The sequence below is a fragment of the Chelonoidis abingdonii genome, chromosome 16 (genome assembly GCF_003597395.2).
Source record: "Chelonoidis abingdonii isolate Lonesome George chromosome 16, CheloAbing_2.0, whole genome shotgun sequence".
Taxonomy (NCBI): Eukaryota; Metazoa; Chordata; order Testudines; family Testudinidae; genus Chelonoidis; species Chelonoidis abingdonii.
Genome location: NC_133784.1, coordinates 17,310,319 through 17,331,089, shown reverse-complemented (window position 1 = coordinate 17,331,089; position 20,771 = coordinate 17,310,319). Strand labels below are relative to the sequence as shown.

The 20,771-nt window shown below is 48.4% G+C and overlaps 1 protein-coding gene and 1 long non-coding RNA gene across 5 annotated transcripts in view; one reads left to right on the top strand and one right to left on the bottom strand.

Moving 5' to 3' along the window:
* The window catches only part of LOC142047841 (uncharacterized), a 319,231-nt gene that overhangs the window by 249,380 nt on the left and 49,080 nt on the right, over positions 1-20,771 (bottom strand). The gene's annotated exons all lie outside the window — the stretch shown is intronic.
* The window catches only part of IP6K1 (inositol hexakisphosphate kinase 1), a 90,750-nt gene continuing 73,642 nt past the window's right edge, over positions 3,664-20,771 (top strand). For 3 of the 4 annotated variants that reach the window (XM_032765775.2, XM_032765778.2, XM_032765777.2), the window contains exon 1: positions 3,664-3,945. The gene's annotated coding sequence lies outside the window, so the exon portion shown is untranslated. The remainder of the gene's footprint in view (positions 3,946-20,771) is intronic. The other variant, XM_032765779.2, reaches the window with a different exon arrangement.

Genomic DNA, 20,771 nt, shown 5'->3' with positions numbered 1-20,771 from the left:
CCTCCTGGTGTCAGGTTACAAAGGGGTCACCATAGCATTGGAGCACGCAGCTAGAGCAACCCCCACAAAAGTAACACTCTTATTCCCGCCATCTAGACATTGGTGCAATACACAGGGAAACTGAGGCACAGACAGCCAGGGCCGGCTTTAGGCCGATTCCCCCGATTCCCCTGAATCGGGCCCTGCGCTCTGGCTGGAGCGCAGCAAGCCCCACAGCCCCGCTTCTCCCACCAGAGCACGGCAAGCCCCGCAGCCCCAATACCCCGACCGGAGCGTGGCAATCCCCGCGGCCCCGCTCCCCCGACCAGAGTCCAGCAACCATGTGACCCACTTCCCCAGCAGAGTGCAGCAAGCCCTGTGGCCCCACTTCCCCTGCCGGAGCACTGGCCCGAGCGCTGCAAGTCCCGTGGCACCACTCCCCCGGGCCGGAGCGCCAGCCAGAGTGCGGCAAGCCTGTGGCCCCACGTGCCCAGCCAGAGCACAGCAAGCCCATGGCCCTGCTCCCCAGGCTGGAGAGCTGGCTAGAGCGCGGCAAGCCCCCAGGCCGGAGCGCAGCAATCCAAAGTACCACCGAAGACTTGGAGCACCTCCCGCTGAGTACAAGCCCCACGAATTGGGCCCTGCACTTGCTAAAGCTGGCCTTGAACACAGCACTTATGCATAACAGTGAGACTCACATACAACATAACAAGGGAAAATTCCCACTTCATCACAGCTTCCAAGGCAGGTGTGTGGGCGGGGGTGGGATTTGGACCTGTTCTGGGCACCACCAAAAATTATACAAACCTGCCGTCCCTGTGGGCCAGGTACAGTAACTTATGGTGATCAGGGGTGGCTCTAGGTATTTTGCGGCCCCAAGCACGGCAGGCAGGCTGCCTTCGGTGGCTTGCCTGCAGGAGGTTCCCGGTCCCGCGGATTCGGCGGCACGCCTGCGGGAGGTCTGCCGAAGCTGTGGGACCAGTGGACCCTCTGCAGGCATGCCGCCGAAGGCAACCTGCCTGCCGCCCTCACGGCGACCAGCAGAGTGCCCCCTGTGACTTGCCGCCCCAGGTATGTGCTTGGCGTGCTGGTTCCTGGAGTCGTCCCTGATGGCGATACTTTTGGGGACCACCAGCTGCTTCTGGATCCCCCATGACTCCACTTCCCCTGGAGGAGCCCATTCTCTGTACAGGAATCCCTTCTCCCACAGGAACCTCTCCTGGCAGCCTTTCTCCATGATCTGTGCCAGACTGAGGATAGCCAGGTCCCTTAGCTTCTGCAAGGAGGGATCTTTCTGCAACTCAGCCTGGAACTCAGCAGCTGGGGAAGGGATGGGGGCCTGCTCCCTCTTGCTGGCTGGGTCTGAAGCTGCAGCCCCTCTGAGCCTTGTCCCTGCGCACTCCCTCCCCAACAGGGTGGGGTCCTGTACCTCTGGTGAGGTATCCTCCCCAATGTCAGGAAGTAGTGCCCCTCACTGGCTCTGGCTACAGGTCATGACTAGGGCGTTCTGGGGTTTGCTTGGCCAATCCTCTAGGTCACCCCCCATCAATACCTCAGTGGGCAAATAATGGTGCAACCCCACATCCTTGAGGCCCTCCTTGGTCCCCGATTTCAAATGTACCCTTGCCATGGGCACCTTGAATGAGGTCCTGCTCATGCACATCAGGATCAGGTAGGTATTGGGCACCACCGATCTGGGGCCACTACCTAAGGCTGGGCCAGCGTCACTTCAGCGCCCGTGTCCCAGTATCCATTGACCTTCCTCCCATTCACTTCCTGGGGAACAAGGCACTCACTTTGCAGGGACAGCCCTGTGCCCACCCTGTAAACTGAAAACCTTGAGTCTGAAGCATTAAGCCCCACAGAGTTGGTCTGGGTAACTCCTCCCTCCTGAGCAGTTGGTAAGCTGCCAGCCCCCCCTGCCTGGGAAGCCTGACCCTCCGATGGGTCCCTACCCAGTTAACCCTGTGAGGGTTTGATTTGCTCAGTTGGTCCTGGCATAGGCGCCAACTTTCTCCGGCACCAGTGGGTGCCCGTGCCCCCCGCACCTTTCCCTGCCCTAACTCCGCCCCCTCCCTGCCCCTATTGGATCCCTTCCCCAAATCCCTGCCCCAGCCCTGCCTCTTCCCCCTTCCTCCCTGCCCCGCAAATCAGCTGTTTCGCAGCACAAACTCTGGAGGGGGTGGGGGGAGAAGCAGGACACGGTGGCACGCTCATTGGGCAGGCGGAGGCGAGCTGGAGCTGGGGAGCGGGGCGGGTGCCACGGGGAGCTGACGGTGGGTGTTGAGCATCCATCAATTTTTTTCCATGGGTGCTCCAGCCCCGGAGCACTCACAGAGTTGGTGCCTATGGGTCCTTGAACTTGGGACACTGGATCCGTATGTGGCCTCTATGCCCACAGTAATAACAATTCACATTCCATTGGTTCCCCTCGAGCTGGTCAGTTGGCCCTGGTGCTGGTTGTTCCCCTGTTGTTCACATTCACCCTTGGGGGTCACACACTCCTACGGGTTAAGCATCTCCTCCACCTCCTGAAACCGCTTCTCTCTGAGCCTTCAGCATGCCTGATTCTCATTAATCCCCTTTCGTTTTACTGCTCCCCAGTCACTTACTGCAGGAAGCGCCATCCACAGGGTGCAATACAGCCCAGCCCACTGCCACCAGTTGTCATGGAGTGTGGGGGAGTCAGGGCCCTGCACCCTCCACTTCCTGCAGTTCACTGTGACTCTCAGCCAGCCAGTAAAACAGAAGGTATATTAGACAACAGGAACACAGTCTAAAACAGAGCTTGTTGGTACAGAAAATAGGATCCCTCAGTCAGGTCCCTCCTGTAAGGTGGGGAGCCCAGACCAAGGTTCTGGGCTTCCCCCATCTCCCCAGCCAGCTCCAAAATGAAACCCCTTCCTGCTGCCTCCCACAACCACACCCCCATCCCCTTCTCCAACCTTTGTCCAGTTCCTGGGCAGAAGGTGTCACCTGACTCCAACCCCTTCCTGGACTCAGGTTACGAAGGGCAAGTATCATTCCTCAGTGAAGTCAGACCCTTATTTCCCATCACCATCTAGTACTGGTGCAGTACCCCCAGGGAAATGGAGGCACGCCCCGTGTTAGCAGAAGACAGTAAACTAATAAAACTCCCATGGAACATTAACAGGTTAATACTCCCTAGTCCGTGACAGAGGGTCAGAGGAAGAGGTCAGAGGGGAGGGCCCATTGGGGGGGGGGTCAGAGGGCAGGTCTCATTGGGGGAACCAGAGAGCAGGTCCCATGAGGGTCAGAGGGGAGGCGGGTCAGAGGCCAGGTCTCATGCAGCTCAGAGGGAAGGGGTCAGAGGCCAGACCCTATTGAGGTGGTCAGAGGAAAGTGGTCAGAGGCCAGGTCCAGTGGGGGTCAGAGGGAAGGAGTCTGAAGCCAGAGCCCTGGGGGGGTCAGAGGGCACGTCCATTGAGGGAGTCAGAGGGAAGGAATCTGAGGGCAGGTGGGTCTCATTCTGGGGGTCAGAGGGCGGCTCAAGAGGATGTGCCACGGAGGCGTCAGGGAAAGCGCTCTGCCAGGACCCCATGCCGCGCCGTAATTGGACGGTTCCCGATTCTGTTGGCCAATGGGCGGTCGTGGTCACCGTGAGTCGGGCGCGTAACGTGTGCCTAGCGTGTGTCGGGAACCCTCGGGCGGCTCAGCCAGGCGAGCGACCTTTCAAGTGTTTGAAGGACCGCTCCGTTAGCTTGTCAACGTTCCGGCTTCGCACTGGCGGGCGGGCTCGTGCTGTGATTGGTGCACATCTCGGGGAAGTGCAGACCTGGCTGGCGCGGTTGCTATGACGGCAGGCGGCGGAGTCTCCGCCTTCCCGGGAGCCGCCATCTTGTTGTTGATTCGAACAGTCAGGAGCGGGTGAGGGGGCCTCAGGACCGAGCCGGAACCGGGGGTCCCAGCGCCGCGTCCCCCGGGCGGCAAGGAGAGCCCGTCCCGGTAAGTGAAGGCCGCTCCAGGCCGCCGGGGGGCGGGCTGCACCCTGGGGCGCCGGGACGGGTGGGGGAGGGGCGAGCGGGCACCGGCCGGGGCGAGCGGGCAGGGGAGCGAGTCCTGCTCGTGGGGAAGCGCGGGTCTGGGAGCGGACCTGGGCCGAGAGGCGCGGTGGGCAGCAGGGCTGGGCCCATCCTCCCCGCACCGCACTGCTGTAGCCGGGAGGGAATGGAGGTGGGGGCTTTGTTAAAGTCTTTCCCCAGTCGTTGAAAGGACAGTTCCCCCTCATTGTTAGCACTGTTTGTTTATTCGGGGGGAGGCGTTACCAGTTTTATAATTTCTGCCATGTGAATGTCAGGGAATCGTTACAACAGCGAACTTCTGTTTAACGCGACATTCTACAGGACTCTGGCCGTGAGATCTCTCCAACAGGTGTTAACTTGGAGCGAGCATCATTATAACGCTGTCTTGTCTAGTGACTTGTGAGTTGAATCTCTGTTACAGATAGGGCATGTCTATCGAATGGCAATGCTAGCAAAAAAGGGACAGGTGTTCTGGTTAAAGGAAGTTTTAATTCTAACAAAAGTTGCCAGGTTGACATCACTGGAGATGTAATATGCTTGTTTGCCCATTGGGCTGGGGAATTGAACTGAGACCAACATTTGTGGACCACCAGATAGGAGTCAGCCTGGAGCATGTGAGACCTGATGTACTGACTTTTGCTCAATTCTGACTGGATTTGAACTACTGACAGGATTTATAACCCTGAAGGGTCTTAATGCTCTAAGCCTGCTGCCCATGTTTCTCTCTGTAAATGTGCTGTGGTATATCTGTGGTACCTTCCCAGTTACCCTATGTCATGGCATATTGCCACCTTAGCTGCTCCTCTTCCATCCCGATTCACTTGGGTTTAACTCTCCTTTTTGTAGTTTTCAAAGCATCAATTTATTTGCTTATATAGCACAGTTTGCATGGATGGTATGATCTTGTATATGTTGCCCCTTCTTCATTTAAGTTTTTGTTTTGGTTGTTTTTTTTTAGTGTAGTCAAGTTAGTTTGCCTGAAGTTGGCTGACAGTTTATCACGAAAACAACAAGGAGTCTTGTGGCACCTTAAAAACTAACACGTTTATTAGCCCATGAAAGCTTATGCTCTATGACCCACAGACTCCTTGTTGTTTTTGCTGAAACAACTAACATGGCTATCCCTCTGAAGTTTATCACAAGCTTGTCATAAAAACCCCATATGCCAATATGCTTAGAGCAGATTCTGTTTATGAGCTGTGCGTATGCATCTGCTAAATTAGTAAAGATGTATATGTTCAGTAAATGGCTCTTGATTGGGGAATCTGTACTGCAGTTAATATGACAAAGAGCTAGGGCTCAGTTTCCTCCTTTTTAAAAAATCTCTCACATCTCAGTAGTGCTAAAATCAGTCTCTTTTATCCACTAGGCAGTTTCACTGTTAAGATGACTATGTAGGTTGCGTTGCGATAGATGTCCCTGGAAATCTGCAGCTCTCTTCCCTGTCCCTTAGAATTCTGTAAAATATTTCTTGGGTTGTGATAGCTCAGTTCAGAGCTGAATCTTTTGTTTTCATTTTAGAGCTTCAAGCAGTTAAAGGTGATGTGTTTTGGGAAAACTAAACACGCAAACTGTCCCTGGAGGCAGTGTTAGGCTGAGATTGAACTACATAAAACTCAGGGTCTCTTTGGTTTTTCAGATAAGCTAGGCACTGAATCTTTTCCCCCAGCATCTTCAAACAATGATGGTTCGTACTTTCCCCATTCCCTTCAATGCAGTTGTTTACTTGGATGAGCAGCAGGCAATCTTACACTGCTTATGTTTGCTTCACTGGCTTACAGTTTCCTGTTTACATCTTCTGGCTTCACTTCTTTAATGGTGCCAGGGGTATTTAGAACAGTACGAAAAATCACCCTCTGCTGCTTCCCTGGGGTCCATCACCTTTTAGCTGCTTGGAGTGGTGACCACATGAATTGAAGAGGCCACTGGGGAAACTGGTGGGGAAAGTTCAGAGTTACTACTGAGAGTCTCTTCTGAACAGTGTGAGATGTACCTTCCCCAGTGAGGTCCTTAGCTTGCTGTTTGGAGCAGCTAACTCTGGTTCTTTACAGCTTTCCCATGTGACAGCCTCTCCTGCTAATGAACAGTCTGTAGTTGAGAGAGCCACCTGACAGTGGGGACAGGAGCCACTCAGGTATACCTCTTTCTTGAAACAGTATTCATCCACCAGCAGCTCAGATTTTTAGGATTAGCAGTACAGTGAAATGACCTAGTGATGCGTACACAAGCATCTCTTCTGTCTTCTGGTTGATTCTCAGTTCCTGGTTGTCTGTCCATGCAAGTTCTGTGTACGTATTTGTAGCTCTGATCTTCTCAGATCTGTATTGGAAGTGCTTCTACAGCAGTCTGTTGAAGCCCAGTCTGTCAAAATATTACCCTAAATGCAGTATTGTTTTAGTCAGACCCTCAAGCAGAAGGAATGTCTCTTGAAATCAGGCAGAGTGAGCTAATCACAAATGCGCAGATCTATCATAGATTCTGTTGGGTGGATGGGACCTGGCTGTGCTTCTAAGGTCACCTGTGTATAGTTTCTGATTATTTACATTCACAAACACCAGAGTTGTTGACTTTGGCTCAAGTTCTTTAAGTTTTGTTTGTACACAGTGTACTTAACTGGCATCTATCCAATCATAGAATATCAGGGTTGAAAGGGACCGCAGGGGATCATCTAGTCCAACCCCCCTGCTCAAAGCAGGACCAATCCCCAAGGTGGATTGTTTTTAAAAAATCTGATTTTAATTGAATTTTTAAATTAAGTTAAAAAACAAACCCTAAACCCATTTAAAACTAAATTTGGACTTGCCAAGCTTTAAACAATTTAAAAAAGAGGGATCAATGAACACTCGTAAACTTTAATGATTTGAAAGCTGCTTTTTTCTATACAGAATCAGATGGAAAACATCTTTAACTTTTGAGGTCAAACTTTGTAAATAGTGCACAATATCTGATGCACTGCATTAAGCATCTAGATCATTTTCAGTCTTTATAATGGAGAGAATGTTAGTGCTTTTTCCTAAAGGTCAGTACTTTCAATTTCTGTTCTGCAGAAAAGCTTTTTCCTTAATTACTTTTGGTTTCAGTTTAGCAGAAATCTCTAGTTTAGTTTTTGCAGTCTATTCATCGGTCATCTAACCTTTTTAAGATTATAGCTGCTTCTAGTGTAGATTTCAGCATTGGGGAAACACTTTGGCAGTTTTTTTCAATTAATTAAAAAAAGTCCAACTTGTTTTGCATTTTTTAAAGTTTTAATTCCAATTTCCAAATGTACCTTGAGTTAAATCATGAGTAAAACATTAATTATATAGTAAACATCATGATGAATATATTTTTCTATAGCAAATCAGACTCATGGTCCCTCTAAGACCAGACAGTTTCTTCCTAAAGCCTGCAAATTTAAAGTGAGTGCGTATTGTGGAGCATGAGGGTTTACATCTCTTCTGAACTACTGCTGTCTTTGTTAATCCTTTCTAATGTAACTCTGGATTTTATCTGTATAAATGTTCAGTCCTTTAGAGTCCTCTTAAGATCTTGGTCTCAGTATCCTGTGGCAATGACTTCTACGGGCTAATTGAGCTGTATGTGTAAAGTGTTTTGTTTTACCAGTTCTGAGTTTGCATTTAATGCTTTTCCATTTCATTCTTCTTTTATGAGGGAGGAGGAGAAGGGCCTGATGTACCTTTTCTGTACCATTTGTTATTTTATATGCTACTTTCATGGCCCTCTTATTTGTCGTCTCTAAACTAGATAACCTGTCTTTTCAGTCTGTTGTCATTCAGAAATCTTTCCAGGTCATTAATTGTCCACCTCTGAACCTCTTCTATTTCTGCTATCCTTTTTTGTGGTGTGGTAAGCAGAATTGCACACAGTATTCTAGGTGAGGGCCTTGGTATTGTGTCTCTTGCTCTTTTACTAAAAGAAGACTTGGAGGAAGGTAGGACTGGGCTGAGACATTGTGCTTTTCACTTTCAGGCCACTAGTTTAAATTCAACCTTAGTTGATAGTGATGGAAAATATTGGACATCTGTTCAACTTCTGTGAACTGAGGGATCAAGTGGTTTCTGTTCAGAGGGCTATATCACAGATAGCACTAAAGTCTCAGCAGAGAGGCCAGTGATAGCCTTTCAAGTGTAGACAAGCCCTTAGAGAGACAAGAACTCAGAAAAGTTTTCTGACTAGATGTTGTAATCTTCTATTTTCCATGCTGTTTAAACAGGAGGAGCATCTGTTCCCCGGCCTGAGACCTATCTGTCCTGATCAGGATCTTGGCTTATTAGAGAAATGTCTGTCACAGTCCCGGCCAACTTCCCCTCCTGGGTCCAGCAAGGGCACCAACTCTAGGCTTCCAGCTCCTCAGCTGTCACCTCTCTTGTAGGGAGACCTGTCTCTCTTGCTCTTCTGGCTCTCCAGACTGCACAGTTCCCTGTTACACTGCAAATGCCGTATCATGTCAGACTGCCTAAGCAGGTCTGCTTTGCTTTCTTGTCAGAGGCTCTAAACAGTGTAATTACCCACAGTTAAGTTACCCACAGCTCTTTCTAAACAAGTACATTTATTCTTAAGATGAAAGCATTAGCAAAAAACATGTTGAAACAATAAACAAACCAACACACATCAGTAATCACCCCCAAGTCTAACAAGGGCTCCGATAGGCAAACAGTTCTTTAAACTCCAATAGAGTTTTGTCTGTGGTTACTAATTCATAACAGCTGTTAGCTCAGAACAATCACATCTGAGTCTGAGTCCTTCCTTTTACAGTCTGTCTTTGATCTACAGAGACCTTGAATAAGTAATTAGCCAGATAGCAGTTCTCTCTTCAGGCTGTAGCTTCAAACTTTTGGGTCTGCCTTCCTTGTCCCCTGGGTATTTCCTGGGAAACCCACTTAATTTTGTTTCTTTCAAAGGTGCTGCCTTGTCTGTCATTGTTTAAGATAGTTTTTTGTATGTTTTTTTTTTGTTTGTTTTTTTGAAGCTCATGATGCCTTCCAGAATTTGTTTACAATGTTTCTGTGTTCCCTGTAAGCTGTGCGCTTGGGTAGCTGTGCAGGAGAGATTCAAATGCTGCCCAGCTGATTAGAGAGTGTTCACAGCTGGCAGCATGTGTTGAGGTGCTCCATCCTGCAGCTGCTCCTGGAACCCTCCTGCTGGCTGTGCAGTGTGTGTGTAGGGGGGGAGGGGGTGTTGATGTCAGAATATCCCCTTCCCCCTGTACCCTATCTCCGTTGGGCAGAGGGGACAGCCTGGCTCAGGAGGACTCAGAGCTGCTGAAGTCTGAATGGTGAATGAGTGCCTTTCTTAATGAGACAGTGCGTTTGCTCAGGCAGTCAGTGTCTCTCTCTCTCTCTCTCTCTTCCCCTCCTCCCCCCACTATGTACCCCATCTCCACAGAGCAGGGGAAGGGAGACAACAAGGCTCAGGACAGAGCAGGGGAGCTTTCCGTGAGTATCTTAAAGAGACAGTGCACAGCTTTCCCCAACAGCCAGCACACACATACAGTGTGTCTGTGATACATTCACCTCCCAACAGATACAAGTAGTACAACTTCTTGGTACTTCCTGCAATGCACATGTATGCTCTGTAATTTTATTCCTTCAAAGTATGTTATTTTAGTGTTTTGACTGGTATATGCATGTTGTAATTTTTATTTCTCTCTTACACTTAAATTAAATTTGTTGGCTAGTGAGTTCTAAAATGACAAACCTGTCCTGGCTGGAGTAATTATCCCTATGGTAACTTTTTAAAAAAATATATATTATATCTAGGTTGATGGTTTCTTCTGATGGTGCACAAGCACACATTACCTTGGGGCACACAACAAAATTTATTCCACATGTGGATGGAAAAAAATTAGAAGGAACATTGCCATGTTCTCCCCCCACCCCTAAGCAAAGTTGTATACAAGCTAACAACAATATGTGAATTTTGCATTTATAATACATTGTATTCCCTAGCTATTTAAACTTAAATCAATAATTTCTCCCAAAGATATTGCAGGAAATAACCATATCTGTCATCTATATTTATCCTATGGGAATGACAGGGAGAGAAGCTACAGCCTAAATGTTCTGGGTTGCTGTGGGAGTTGGAGTGCTATTTCAGAGAAGCATAGCTGTGTGGGGCCACTTAAATAGGTGAGTAACCACTGAGGTGGAAAAAGTGCACTGGCATGGCAGGGTACATATTGGGGCACTTGCTATCTAACCACAGTGATGCGAGGAGTGTTTGATGCAGCTCTGGCTGGAGTATTAAAAGGGCTGCTCCCTTGGAAGGGTGAATAAACAGGAGCAAGACTGTGAGATGCGTGTATAGGGGTCCCAGATGACACCAGGGCTGGAGACCTGTGTCACAGAGTCACTGGGGCATTGTTCTGGAACTATTCCATACAAAGCCAGTTAGGACTCTGGGGGAGCCTCCTCTCTCTGAGCATACTGTCTCCAGGGCAAGAAACTTACACAGCTTCGACCTTCCTGGATCTGACCTCAGAGCATTCAGCATCCCCTTCCACACTGTGTGCTTCCCGTAACGAGTCTGCCCAGACAGGGCTACTGCGGAAGCCAGAGGGCCCTGCATCCCAACTCTGAAGTCAGATGTGACTCTCAGCCAGTAGGCAAAACAGAAGTTTTATTAGTCGACTGGAACACAGTGTAGAACAAAACTTTTTAGCACAGAAATCAGTGACTTTCAGCCAAGTCCATCTTGGGGGGGAGTCCAGGGCCGGGGCTCTGGCCCTCCCCCAGGCCAGCCGAGACTGACTTGCTCCCACCTGCCTGACACCTGTCCTGCCTGTTGCTCCTTGCCTGGGCCAAGAGTCACCTGGTTGCATCCCCACACCCCCTGGGATCTCAGGTTACAAAGGGGTGACTATAGCATCTGTGCAGGCAGCTGGAGTAGCCTCTGGAAAAGTCATTCACCCTTATTCCCACCACCTAGACATTGGTGTGATACACAGGGAAACTGAGGCACACCCAGCATTCATGAAAAACAGTGAGACTCACATAGGCTTACATACAACATAATAAGGGAAAATCCCCACTTTGTCACGCCCTGTAAACAAGGAACACTGCCCCTCACTCTCTCTCCACTGCCTTCTGTGCACATCTGTCTTTAGAGCCTAGGCTGTTAGGTTGGAGCATTGAAGGCAGGAGATAGCAAATAAACGCAGTACTAGTGCCTGACTTGAAACTTGTTAGCTCATGGTTTAGTAAATGCTGAACTTAATTGTTCTTCATTATAAAACATTTTAGCATCTTGCTCAGCTTGTAAAACTTTGAAGGGTCTCCTCTCGTGCTTTTACTCAGGCGAAACAACCACGGACTAAGAGTTTGTCTACACTAGCTCTTTTGTCAGTCAGAGCTGTGGAAAACACTTTTCCCCCTTCCCCCACAACCAACATCAGTTTCACTAATAAAAGCACCGGTGTGGACAGCGCTACATCGTCGGGAAACACTCTCCAACAGACATAGCTACTGTCTTTCTTTCCTTGGGAGTGGTTTAATTATGCTGGCAGGAGAGTTGTCTCCCACTGGCATAGAACAGCTTCATGGGAGACCTTATAGCAGCACAGCTCCAGTGGTAACAGCTGTGCTGCCACAAGATCTTTAGTATCGACATAGGCCATGTCTACACTGTGTTTTTTCACCAAAAAATTTGTCAATGATCCAAAAGCGCTGAAAGGAAATCATTGTTACATGTTCACACTATCTTCCTCTGTTGGCGTAGCGCAGGGATCGGCAATCTTTGGCACGAGGCCTGTCAGGGAAATCCGCTGGCAGGCTGGGACTGTTTGTTTACCTGCAGTGTCCGCAGGTTCCGCCGACTGCAGCTCCCACAGGCTGCGATTTGCTGTTCCAGGCCAATGGGGGCTGCAGGAAGCGGTGCCAACACATCCCTTGGCCCTTGCCCACAGGGGTAATTTGAATCAGGGAGGCTTTGATGGAACACTCTAAGGTTTGAACCAGTAATGTATGTTGCTATGCCAGGGGTCCCTAACGTGTACTGGCCGGCGGACGAGCATCCAGTGGCATTTTGGCGGCTACACCTATTGATGTTACCACTTGGCGGAATTTCGGCGGATGCTCATCCGCTGCCATAGTCCTCCGTGGCTCATCCCAGACAAAAAAGGTTGGGGACCACTGTGCTACGCTCTGGACTGCAATGCTTAATGAAATTGAGTTTTGCAAGGAAGCACTTGAGATTTTCGTGGCCTAGATTCAATGTAAGCAAGTGATTTAACTGCTTGTGTATTTGTTGCTGCCATCTGCTATCATAATTTGCAGGAAACAAAGTTATTGTCATTCAAAACACCACACAGGCACACAGTTGCTGGAGGGGAGAGGCAGTACCAGGGGAGGACTGACTTTCAGAGCCGTGCGTAAGTCCAGCTATCATTCAAAAAAGTGTCTGGGGGGTGGAGTGATGGGACAGGAAGAAGTCCCACACAGTGGAAAGGAATTTGTGAGTGGAGTTTGGGGAGGTCATGGGAAAGAGTTCTGAATGTGCTGAAGGAGAGGGTAGGCACGCATCTGCTCAGTCTGGAGTGTTAGGAGGGACAGTTTGCTTCTCCATAACTTTAATCATCCTCTCTGTTGTGGCCCTAGTGTAGGCCTCATTTTCTTGTCTGTCCTGCTTTTTCGATTTCCCTCCACTGCCTGCATTCCCTGTTTTCTGCATCTGAGCATTGCATCACATCCTTGCTCCATCTTGTGCACTTTCTTTATCCAGCAGAGATGCCCTGCTGGTGTGTAGGGAGTGCCTTTGAAGGCCACATCTGCAGAAACACAAGGAACAATACACAGAGGCATGATTAAGTACATGCACAACATTAAAATAGTACAGTAAAATACACCTCTAGTACCATATTAATCACTTTCTTACTGACCTGTGACAAGCACACATGCTGGCGAACACCCCAAGCATGGTGAGTTTACCCTGGGGTCAGGGGCATTGTGCATGAGGAGAAGAGCAATATGAAAGGGTTGTGGAGCAATCGACTGGGGACACAAATCAGATATTAGGAATGGCAATATACAATAACCTGTAGGAGAACACTTCAGTCTCCTTGGACACACGCAACTGGCGAGATTTGTTGCCAAAAGTGGCACTGCCCTGTACACCTCCACTGTTTTGTTGCCAAAAGCTGCCTTTTGTGAAAAAACTCTGCAGTGTAGACGAGGCCTTAGCCTCAGATTGTCACTGGGTTCCATGGATATGGATGGGGGAGTTCACACCTCTTGGAGCTATTGGCTTAGACCAGGGGTTGGCAGCCTTTCAGAAGTGCTATGCTGAGTCTTCATTTATTCACTCTAATTTAAGGTTTTGCATGCTAGTAATACATTAATTAACGTTTTTAGAAGGTCTCTTTCTAGAAGTCTGTAATACAACAATAGTTTAGTTATATATGTAAAGTTAATGTTTCAAAATGTTTGAGAAGCTTGGTTTAAATTAAAATGCAGAGCCCCCTGGACCAGTGGCCAGGAGCCAGGCAGTGTGGGTGCCACTGAAAATCACTTGCATGCTACCTGTGGCATCTGTGCCATAGGTTGCCTGCCCCTGGTTTAGGCAATCAGCATTTTATCATGGTGAGTTTCAAACACTGGGAAATCACAACCCGCTTCGTCGGATGAATAGAATGGAACATGTAGTAAGGAGATGTATATACACATACAGAGAACATAGAATTGGTAGGGCAACTCCCACCTTTTCAAGGGGCTAATTAATTAAGATGAGCAATTATCAGCAGGAGGGGGGGGGAAAAAACCTCTTGTAGTGATTATCAAGATGACCCATTTCAGACAGCTGGACAAGGTGTGAGGATACTTATCATCTGGACCCATGGAAAAGAAGCCCTTGAGGAATTCCTCCATGATTTCAACAATTTCCATCCCACCATCAGCCTCAGCCTAGACCAATCCACACAAGCAGTCCATTTCCTGGACACTACTGTATTAGTAAGCGATGGTCACACAAATACCACCCTATACTGGAAACTTACTGACCGCTATACTTACCTACATGCCTCCAGCTTCCATCCAGGACACACCACGCGATCCATTGTCTACAGCCAAGCTCTAAGATACAAGCTCCAATCCTTCAGATAGAGACAAGCACCTACAAGATCTCTATCAAGCTGTCTTAAAACTACAGTACCCACCTGCTGAAGTGAAGAAACAGATTGACAGAACCAGAAGAGTACCCAGAAGTGACCTACTACAGGACAGGCCCAACAAAGAAAATAACAGAATGCCACTAGCCGTCGCCTTCAGACCCCAGCTAAAACCTCTCCAGCGCATCATCAAAGATCTACATCCTATCCTGAAAGATGATCCCTCACTCTCACAGATCTTTGGAGACAGACCTGTCCTCGCTTACAGACAGCCCCCCAACCTGAAGCAAATACTCACCAGCAACCACACACCACAGAACAAAAACGCTAATCAGGGAACCTATCCTTGCAACAAAGCCCAATGCCAACTCTGTCCACATATCTATTCAAGTGACATCATCATAGGACCTAATCATATCAGCTACGCCATCAGGGGCTCATTCACCTGCACATCTACCAATGTGATATGTGCCATCGATGCCCCTCTGCCATGTAAATTGGCCAAACCGGACAATCTCAAAGAATAAATGGACACAAATCTGACATCAGGACTCATAACATTCAAAAACCAGTAGGAGAACACTTCAGCCTCTTTGGTCACTCAGTAACAGATTTAAAAGTAGCAATTTTGCAACAGAAAAACTTCAAAAACAGACTCCAATGAGAAACTGCTGAACTTGAATTAATATGCAAAGTAGATACCATCAATTTAAGCTTGAATAGAGATTGGGAATGGCTGAACTATTACATATTTTTCAATCTATTTCCCCATGTTAAGTATCCTCACACCTTGTTGAACTGTCTGAAATGGGTCATCTTGATTATCACTACAAAAATTTTTTTTTTCTCCTGCTTATCTTAATTAATTAGCCCCTTAAAGTTAGTAGGGCAACTCCCACCTTTTCATGTTCTCTGTATGTGTGTGTATACATCTCCTTACTATGTGTTCCATTCTGTGCATCTGATAAAGTGGGCTGTAGCCCACAAAAGCTTATGCTCAGATCAATTTGTTAGCCTCTAAGGTGCCACAAGTACTCCTGTTCTTTTTGCAGATACAAACTAATATGGTTGTTACTCTGAAACCTGTCTTTTCCTGCAAAGGAATGAGAGCAGCATGCTAGTTACGTGTAGAGGTATGAACTGGAACATTTTGCAACATTCTCTATAGATTAATGGGGGGAGGGTTTGGAAGTGGTGGTTCATGTCAAGGAAATTCCTACCCAGGAAGCTGCCATTAAGCTTTCAAGCAGTCCTTCCTTTCCTCATGAATGTCATCACATTGCCGCCCTATGATAGTAACTTCCTAACCTTTGTCAGCTAGCGCTTATCAATAGGATGTTTCATACCAGCATAGGCATGTGTGTCCAGTGGCTTTTTCTACATAGAGGAAAGGACCTCCAGTGCATTCTGCCTGGCTTCATTTAGAGTCTCCTGTGTGTTTGTGAACTTGTATATCAGTCTGGCTGAGTGCCTCTCTAGGCCTTTTTGGAGATGTCACAATCATATAGGAACTCTGTAAGGTCTCAGCTAGGCAACACAATCTCCTACACAGTCCCTGTGCTCTAGTTTAGCAGGAGAGAGGCTAAAGCTTACTGAGACCAGAGGCAGAACAGAGGATGGCTAGACGGAGAGTGAAGAGAGGTGGCTGTGTGAGGGAGAAGGTGATGGTTAAGATACAATGAGGTCATGAATTCTATGACTTTTTCTGGGGCAGGGCTGGAGGTGCTCTCAGCCACGTGGCTGCTGGAACAGTGGACCAGCAGCTAGCCTTGGGCCACCAGCCACTGGAGCTGCCAGCAGGGTTGGAGCAGCTGCAAGCCCCAGCAGTGCTCTGTTTGTCTCACACACCCCTGGGTGTTTTTAATAAAAGTCAGGAACAAGTTGCAGGTTTCAGTCAATTTTTGGTTTATTGCTTGTGACCTGTCGCTGACTTCTACTAAAAAATACCTGTGACAGAATCTTCATAAGTGGTGATTTACATGCCTTCACCTCCAAAGGACTGAGCCACCTCTTCTCCAACAGTTTATGGGGGGTTTCGCCACATTTAACTCCATTGCCAGTGTAAGCTAAACTGGAAGCTGTCTAGTGGTTCATTTTATCTTGGGTGTTTCTAATGTGCTCATTGCTTTACTATGTGGGTGCTGATGGACTGTCTTGTGATATTGTATGCGCACAGGCCTGAACTAATGTAACTTCTTTTGATTCATGAAAATGTATAGCTGTTGGGGTCACTCTTCATTGAGTGCACTGTAGTTTGGTTAGTAGGGATACTAGAATTGAACATGGTAGGTAGTTGTCCACACTTATAACCATGTATGCACGGTCCTGTGGTGAGGGCATGAAAACAGCAGCAGGAGCAAAATAATAAAAAAATTTAGATTTTTCATTATCTTGACTTTAAAAAAAATCATTATCAATTTCTCATTTAGGATATGCTTAGAGTTACATTTAGTGTATTGCTCAGCAGAATCAAGCACTGTTCCAGATCATTTAGAAGTAATTACAGCGGCACAGACTGTCTTGCTTAGCATAGGTATATAAATAGGTGTTTCTGTTGCTCAAGATGATGCCCATGTTCTTTCTGTTTTTCTAAAGCAGTGGTCTCCAACCTTTTTACACACAAGATCACTTTTTGAATTTAAGTGCAACCCTGCCCGTTCCCTGAAACCCCACCCCACTCCATCCTCCCCTCTCTCCGTTGCTCGCTCTCCCTCACCGTCACTTGGTTGAGAGGGGGGTGTGGGCTCTGGGCTGGGGCCAAGCGGTTTGGAGTGTGGGAGGGGGCTCCAGGCTGATCCTGGGGCAGGGGCTTGGGGTGAAGGAGGTGCTGAGGGGTGCAAGCTCTGGGATGGGGTGAGGGATAGCTCAGTGATTTGAGCATTGGCCTGCTAAACCCAGGGTTGTGAGTTTAATCATTTGAGGGGGCCATTTAGGGAACTGGGGTAAAAATCTGTCTGGGGTTGGTCCTGCTTTGAGCAGGGGGTTGGACTAGATGACCTTCTGAGGTCCCTTCCAACCCTAATCTTCTATGATTCTATGGGGGGATCAGAGCTGAGTGCAGGCTCCTTCTGGCCAGCAGTGACCTCGGGCAGCTCCCAGTTGACGGCGCAGCAGGGCTAAGGCAGGCTCCCTGCCTGCCCCAGCCCGTACCATTCCCAGAAGGAACCAACTTGCCCATGTGGTCCCTGAGAGGGGAAGGGGGGGTCATGGCTCTGCATGTTTCTTGTCTCCACAGGCACTGCCCCTGTAGCTCCCATTGGCCGCAGTTCCCCGTTCCTGAGCAATGGGAGCTGCAGGGACACTGCTTGTAGGCAGGAGCAGCATGCAGAGACTCCTGTCTCCCCCTGGGCTGCGCTGTCCGCTTTTGTGAGTGGCGTGGGGCCAGGGCAGGCACGGAGCCTGCCTTAGGCTGGAGAGTCTCCAGGATCAACCAGTTGATCACAATCAACCAGTTGGTGACCACTGTTCTAAAGGGACCTGTACATGCACAGGATTTCTCTTCAAAGAATCGTCTCTGCAAAACCTTTAGGGCATGCTTAGCTTCATAGTTTAAGGCCAGAAGGGATCATCAGATTATCTAGTTTGATCTCTGTCACAGGCTATGTGTGGTGTCATGAATCGTTAATCAGATGCACTTCAAGAAAAAATAGCTTTTTTTTCCCACAGTCTACTCCTTATTACTGGATTTCAATTTGTCAATTTTCAGGTGTACACTTTGCCACAGTGGGCTGATCTATGACATTGCTGGTGTGCCAAGACATTGCATAAAGAATAAGTGAGTCTTAGCCCTGGCGATATCTTGGTCACTGATGAATTCTTTGAGGAACCCCAAGAAGAAGTGGAGTTTTAAGGGGGATTGAATTGCTGGAGTCATGCTTATTCCTGAACTAATGATCATTGTTACTAAAGGCTTTTGTAGCTGAAAGCATAGGCGATGTCATGATTATCACTAGTTGATGTGGACACGGTCTAGGGGAGCCAAATGTTAGGAAGGGAATGGAGAGGAGGAGATTTTTAAGGGGTGATACAATATGTGAAAGCAAAATTGGGGACTGAAACTGCACTGCTCTGTGTCTTGCTCTGTTTTGTCAGTTTTAAAAGACCTGCTAGATTGATGGACCAGTGATAAAGTCCGGTAATTTTGGAATCTGATAGGACTAGAAATCACTGCATTCCAGCTGATAAGTACATGTGATATGTAATGCATTTACTTCTAGCTCTGGGAGATTGAGATATGACCGTTCAAAATCTTGTGTACAGTGTTAGAACCATGTCAGTCACAGGACATTAGAGGGACAAAGGTGGGTGAGGTAATATCTTTTACTGCGCTGACTTCTGTTGGTGAGACAAGACAAGCTTTCAAGCTACACAGAGCTCTTTTTCAGGTCTGGAAATGGGAAGCTTAGGCCTGTCTACAGTGGCAGGTTTCTGCACAGTAAAGCAGTTTTCTACACTGTAACTCTCGAGGTGTACACATTTGCCAAGCCACTTAGTGCATCGAAATTGCACAGTTGTAGCGCTCAGAAAAAACACCCCAACGAGAGGCATACAGCTTTCTGCACCGGGACTACAGCGCTGCGGTGCTATTGTAGATACGGTGGCGATTACAGCACTGCGATTGGCCTGCAGGAGGTGTCCCACAATGCCTGTTCTCGCCTCTCTTGTCGTCAGTTTGAACTCTACTGCCCTGCCCTCAGGTGACCAACCGTCATCTCCACCCTGTATGTTCCTTTGCAGATTTGAAAGTCTCCTTCCTCTTTGCTCGGTGATGCATGGAGTTGTCTTAGCGCATCTTTCCAGGTGGCCAGGCCTGCTCCACGCACCAGCATTTAGGAAGAGGAGGCTGTTCAGTCCCAGCTGCGCTCCAGCCATAGGAATTATATGGATAGATTTCATGATATGTGTTAGAAAGGGGCACATTGCAATGTTTGAGCTGTGGAAGACCTACCACAAGGTGCAGGAGGCAAACCACCACTCCAGTGCTGTGCCCACGAGCTGCTGACTCTACAAAGAGCTGAATTCGATACTCAGTGGCGACCCCACCTCCACTGTGAAGGCCCCTATGGAATCTTTGTTGGCTCCCATGCCAGTTGAGAGTGGATTGAGCCAGGAGAAGGAAATCTTGGATGAAGAGGGGGAGGGGGACCCAGAGGCAGAGGATGACCTGGATGTCAGAAAAGCATGCAGCCAGGAGCTCTTTTCTACCCCAGAGAAGCCTAACCAGTCACAGCAGTCAGATTTTGGCGAAGCACAAACAGGAGAGGAGGTCCCTTGTAAGTGGATCTGATTTGGGGAATTGCTGAAGCGAGTCGTTGGGGGCAGGAGGGTTGCAGAAAGCAGGCTTGTCTCCCATCACATGCCTAGTCTGAGCAGTGGAACAGACTGTTGATAGACTCCCTCAGTTCATGGGAATCTCTCTCAATCTCCAGGAAACTCTCATGGAGATACTGGGCAATCTGCTGCCGCAGGTTCCTTGGCAGAGCTGCTTTGTTTCTTGCCCTATTAATGGTACTTTTTCCATGCCACTTTGCTCTCACGGGGCAGGGGTGGGGTAGCCATTGCTTCACACAGGTGAGCTGCACAGGGGCCAGGGTGGAAGCTGCAGACTTGGAGAAGACCTTCCCTTGATTTCCTTTTCACCCTCAGCAGCGAGATATCTTCCATAATGATCACATCCTGTGGAAAGTGTGGGGACAGGAATGATTATCAGCTGCTGCCCCCTCCCCCCCATGCTGGCTCTTCCCAAGAGCCACGTGCCCAGTGTACAGTAGGGTCTGGGAAGAGTGATTTATCCTGCCCCTGCGGCTACTCATCATTTTGGGGGTCTTGTGGCTCCTGTGTGCTTGCCTGGAGTCAGTCAGTAAGTGACAGGAGTGAGAGTACTGGCTGTATTTTAAAGCACTGAATCAGTGTTGTCTGTGTTACAAACAATACAACTTCTGTAAAATGTTGCATTTAAACTTGACACAGATGACCTTGGGAGCCTGAACTCCCTCTTTGTTATCGGCGACTGAACGGCTGCGCAGAATTAGAAAGTGGCCAAGAAGAACTAAGGAGGACTTACTCCGTGAGGTTATGATGCACTCTGCCACTGAGAAACAGGAATTGAAGGAGTGGCAGGACAGCGAGAAGGACCAAAAGGAAATCGCAGCACACTAGAAAGAAGCCATGGAGTGGCTCTTAAACATTCTGGAGCACCAAGTGGACACACTCCAAAGTTCTGCAGCCGCTGCTCATCGTCCCAGACATGCATCACAACGTGATCCCACCTCTCAGTGCTTACTTCCTGAGCCAAAAGCAGTGTTCCACTGTGATCAGCACCTCTATGAGTGCCACAAGCAATCTCGTGTCCTAGCTACTATGCGTGGAGAGATCAATGTCTCTCACCTCTTGCCTTTGTAGGTTAAGGAATAACTCCACTGCCACTTGTGACATCTTAGTGAGAGTGAACAGCATACTGGTCAGCTGTTTGAGATCCATTCCTGCTGCCTGAAAGAGGCAGGGCATGCAGTACAGAAACCGTTGAAAGATGGTACCAAATGCGGATGGAAGAACAGAGATTGCTGGGATGTGAAGCAATGCATCACAGGGAATTGGGACAAGGACCAGGATGCCCTGCGACAGTCGTCTTCCCCTCCTGCCCCCCCCCC